This window comes from Lycium barbarum, chromosome 11, assembly GCF_019175385.1.
Source record: "Lycium barbarum isolate Lr01 chromosome 11, ASM1917538v2, whole genome shotgun sequence".
In the NCBI taxonomy this organism is placed as follows: Eukaryota; Viridiplantae; Streptophyta; class Magnoliopsida; order Solanales; family Solanaceae; genus Lycium; species Lycium barbarum.
The window spans coordinates 50,131,337-50,136,479 of NC_083347.1; the positions used below are offsets into that span (position 1 = coordinate 50,131,337).

A 5,143-nucleotide genomic window follows, 5' to 3' on the forward strand; every position below is an offset into this window, starting at 1 on the left:
ACTGGCCCCAGGCGAACACTGCAAAACAGGCGTCACCATCCAAGGCACGAAGGACACGAAGGGCTGTGGGTGGCTCTGATACCAATTGTAATTTACATGTGAATTAATAGGCAAAGTGTAGTGTAAAAATGGAAATGATGCTGAAATTGGGCTTTATTAATGGTCACTGAATGATTATATCAACCAAATGATTGTAAGAACACAACCAAATGATTGTCACCAAATGATTATAAGAACACAACTGAGGAATCAATACAAGTGAATAAACTCGAATTCAACCTGCAATGGTAGAATTAAGGAATAAGAATTGAGAGGTAGAAGTTTAGAGAGAAGACTAATAGAAGAAATGTGGACGAGAATGAGAATTGCACCAGCCCAAAAACCGAATCTGTATCTGTTGGCCTAATTAGTTATAAGAGCCCAACAATCAGCTGTTTATAAATAATCTCCACCCTTCGTTATTAACCGGTTTACGAGATTGATCCTCAGCCATTGATGAATTTAACCAGCTCACTTGCCAACTGGCTTACCAATTAGGTCTAGCTGTACCTCTTATTATCTGCCACAATGCACCTCTTTACACACTCAGACTAAACATATACACAAAATCACTCCACTTTCCTAATTCACAAACCCTAGCCGTTCATTACAATCCTCAATCCTTTGTTGTTGCCTTTACCCTTCTACTATGCGAATATAGTTGAGTTGTTGCTTCCCCGTTTTCCCCTTTTACTGTGTTTCTCTCCAACTCCTTATTGTTCTTGTCTTCTTATACTCTGCTTATTTTTCCACTCAGTGATTTTTCAAGGCATAGTGGTCTTTTCTGCCTGCTGCTTAGAGGAAATATTTGCCCTGTGAATACTTATTGCTCTTTACCTATTTGTGAATCTGCCTGAATGAGACATTACCTTTGTGGCTTTTCTTATGTAGCCTTCTGTTTCCCCTGTTGTTGTCAATTTTATGCTTTAGGCTTCATAGAATGCTTGACTTAACTTTTGCCTTATACGTCTCCAGGAAAAAAATATATTCCAATGAATCTCATATTAGCTTTTCTCATTGATTTGTTCGACAATGGTTCTTGTAATAAGCTGGAGTAAATTTTTATAAATACTCTGTTACAATTTCTTTTGTTACAATTTCTTTTCCCTTTCATTTGTCGCACATCTAACTATCGAAAAAGTTGTTCGCATGATGACTTAACATATTGTATGTCTGAATATTGTTTGTTTTACAACTTTATCATTATATATTAGAACGACGCTCACAAAATGGAGCAGAGACTTAACATCGTAGCAATCACACCGATGACTAAAGACTGGACTTGTAAACTCCAGGCCGTAGATAAAGTTCGCCCAAGGGAGAGCAGGGATCAGCTGACACGCTTTCAGATAATTATTGTCCAGGATGAGCACGTACATCCGCATCTGTTGTAACTATATAATAGTATCCACCACTATTTATGAATTTGAACGTTGTCAACTTTTACGAACTGCAGGAAGAACAGGTTTGCCTAATATTGTATGGAGATGATATTGGTCACTATGCCAGAATGAATTGATGCCTGTTGAACATATCAATCAACAACTTAAATATAAACTTTTCAGGCTTCAGTTACAAAAATTGTTATTCAGAACGCCAGATAAAATAGCTAGTACCTTGGTTGTTCTTTGTTGTTCTATCATATACTCCACAAGAAACCATGTTTTTGGCAGAATCTTCAGCATCTACATCATCGGACGACGAAACCAAGAAATAAAAAACGGAAACAACTACTCCATCGAAAATTCATCAGAGGTTAGAAATATCAGCTGAATATTTTACCTAAAGTGTTGAGAAATTTGTTATTAAGACATGATGTTGAAACTGAAATTACCCCAATTTGTTGTTAACTGAACTCTCAGCTGTAGAGAAATTACATGGTTGTAAATTGTTTTCCGTAACAGAGGTAGGAACAACTGCTTTGAAGCTATATTATACCTCTTTCTGTGCATTCAAGTAGACTTTATACTGTATGAATAGAATTATTTCCCCGACATTACGTTGATATGAATGTACACAGTTGCATACACCTTATAAATGACTCATTTTTTTGGTTTATATACAGCGTAGAGAACAAAAGCTACACCTGATGAGCTCACCCAGATGGTGTGGCGTGTACAACTGCATTTTCCTAGGCCGCACTGATCGTTACACTAGTAGTGCTTGATGGAAGCTTTGGTGTTTGATAGAAATTTCAAATGCTTGCCCGAATCAACAAAATGCTCAGTTTTTTTTTTTTTTTTTGTGTGTGTACATTACTGTAAATAGTGTGTACTTATGTTTGTAAGCACAGGCTTTAGATGTAGGAAACAGTTATTTCACTTGAGCGACTTTTGTACAATGTCTTATCTGCGAGCTTCTATTTTCCCTTTACGTTTACTGGGAAAAGACATATGTCTAACGTAGCAACATATTAGCTGTGGATTCGCTTGCATAGTACAATGACTGCCTGCCTGTAAGCTCATACAGTGGAGTTTTTAAAGATGGTCTTATTGACGAAATTATACAACAGAATTGATATAATAAGATGGAAAACTAAAACAACGATGTGAATTTTGTTCATAAATCATTCTTGATTTTAATACAACTTAATATTCATAATCGATAATCTTAGAATTTACATTTACAAGTTTTAAAATATCTTTACACCTTCACAAATTTGTTGCACCTCTGATCTCACACTTATCTATTTGTAGCTTCAAGATAAGTACAACTTTCCAATTGAAAATGAATTACTAAAGTATTACAAATTAACTGTATGGATAATCACATAAGAAGAATTTTATCTATTACATGTATAAAAAGCTGGCAATACAATGGTAACATGATAAGAACTTCCAGCAAAAAAAAAAAAAAAGACCTTTGTTAGATGTATAACTATACTAATAGAAAATATTATAGAAATTACCCTAGAGTCGGCTGCTTATACTAGAAGCTTTCCTACATCTTACACCTACTATACACAGTGACCACCTCATTTTATTTCTATTTACCACAATCAAAATTTCCACCCATCTAAAATTTCCACATTTTATGCACCTTCCACATACGCTTGGTCTCATACTGTCAATATTACAAACACTGTACAAGTTCACGTTTCTGTCAATAAATCTTCATGTTAATGACACGGTGCAACAATTCTAAACAATGTGCTTAAATTATCCAACAGCAGAAATTACATATCAAAACATACAATTTTAAAACGCAACATAACTGTTGTAGAATCTATTGCCAATCAACATAAACTGTGTGATAAAACATCTTGTTAGTTGCCCAAATAAGAAAAAAATTATCATTAATTTTTTTTGACACGGCTGTAGGCATTTTTTAGCTTGAAGTGCAAACCCATATTTGTTGTACCATGGTTTTGGAATATTCGAACAATTTTCTTAAAGTACATCTTGGATGCTTGAATTCAATTATAATATGGTAGTAAATATATGAAGGTTGTACGAGCTACAGAGCTAATGATTTCTACAGAAAAGAATAAGCATCTCTGTCCAACAAAAACAGATACTGAGATGAAGCTTAGACGACATGAAATTTATAATAGATATCTGTGGGAAAAAAGGAAGCCCTTCTGCTACAACGATGAAAAAAAGGCAAAAGTTCAAAAGAAATACTCTTTCTGAGGATGCAATTGTTGGTGTACAACGTGCAGTTGAGTTTCAACATTTTTGCTCTGCACCTCAACAACAGATGCCTCAGCGGATGAACTTTTCTCCTACTTCTACAACAGGTCATATCACTAAACTTTCATTGTTAACTTTTTTGGTTCAACTAAGTTAGGGAATTTCTACATGTTCTTACAATCGAATGACACTGACTGTGTGTAGATTATATGTGTTAGCCAATAAATCTCCTTCTGCGACTTTGCCAGTTACTTCCGACAAGCAAAAGAATATAACTCCTTCATTCTGTGTGTATGAAGTAGGTTAGTACCACAAAATACTGCTTTTATCTTCTGATACAATTACTATACAAAACTAACTTATTAACTCCTGACATTAGGTTCGACCTCAGGTACATCTAACTCACAATGTCATAGCACTTCAAAGATCGTTCAAAACAAAGGTTCGCGCCAATTATTTATTGTTTGTTGTGATATTATCATACATTACATGTGACTTAGTTCCAATGATGTGTTGTGCGAACATAGGTCTAGCTACAATCAGACTACGAGCCTTTGAAGATTGTCCCTAATTGTAAATTTTGTGGTGCGAAAAGGTTTGAATATGAGGCGCCTGGATTGTGTTGCAATAATGGTTCAATTAGGTTAGTTTCTGACCAGGTACCTAGTGAACTGTACAATTTATATTTTGGGAATACTGAAGAATTTGAACATTTTCGAACATACATTAGGACATATAATTGATAATAGAAACGATTAGAACTGTTTTCTATCTTTATTCAATAATACCATAGGAATATATATAGATATACAACTGTAGGGTTAAAGTCCTATTCTAGGAAGGAGTATATATTATAATAACTATACAATCAAAGTCCTATTCTAGGAAGGAGTACATATTGTACTAACTATACAATTAGTAATTAAGTCCTATTCTAGGAAAGAGTATATTTTGTGATAACTATACAATTATAATATTGACTAACATCCCCCTCAAATTGATACTGGTGATCATACAGTAGCAATTTGGACATAAGATAGTGATGTCCTGCGCGGGTCATCACCTTTGTAAATAAATCGGCAAGCTGATCTTGAGAAGAAATGTGTTGTAGAGTGATGAGCCGATCAATGACCGATTCCCAAATGTAGTGGCAGTCCACTGTATATGCTTTGTGTTTTCATGTTGCACTGGGTTTGTGGCTATTTTAATTGCACTAGTGCTATCATCATGTAACACTGTAGGAGCTGTAAAAGCAACACTGAGCTCAGATAATAGGCGTTGTAGCCAAACAATTTCTAAACTTGCTGTCGGCATAGCCCGATACTGAGCCTCCGTAGATGATTTAGACGTACGATATTGTTTCTTACATTTCCAAGATATCAAAGATGTTCCAAGAAACCTGCACCAACTAGTAATGGAGCGGCGAGAATCTAGACAACCAGGCCAATCTGCATTAGCATAACCTTCAAGAC

The 5,143-nt window shown here is 35.2% G+C and overlaps 1 long non-coding RNA gene across 1 annotated transcript; it reads left to right on the forward strand.

Annotated features, from left to right (window-relative positions):
- The first annotated feature begins 551 nt into the window (after window positions 1–551).
- On the forward strand, window positions 552–3,422 carry LOC132617882 (uncharacterized). The gene is made up of 3 exons (XR_009573859.1): window positions 552–1,412; window positions 1,496–1,794; window positions 2,105–3,422. It is a non-coding gene; the product is annotated as an uncharacterized LOC132617882 (long non-coding RNA).
- The last annotated feature ends 1,721 nt before the right edge of the window (window positions 3,423–5,143 follow it).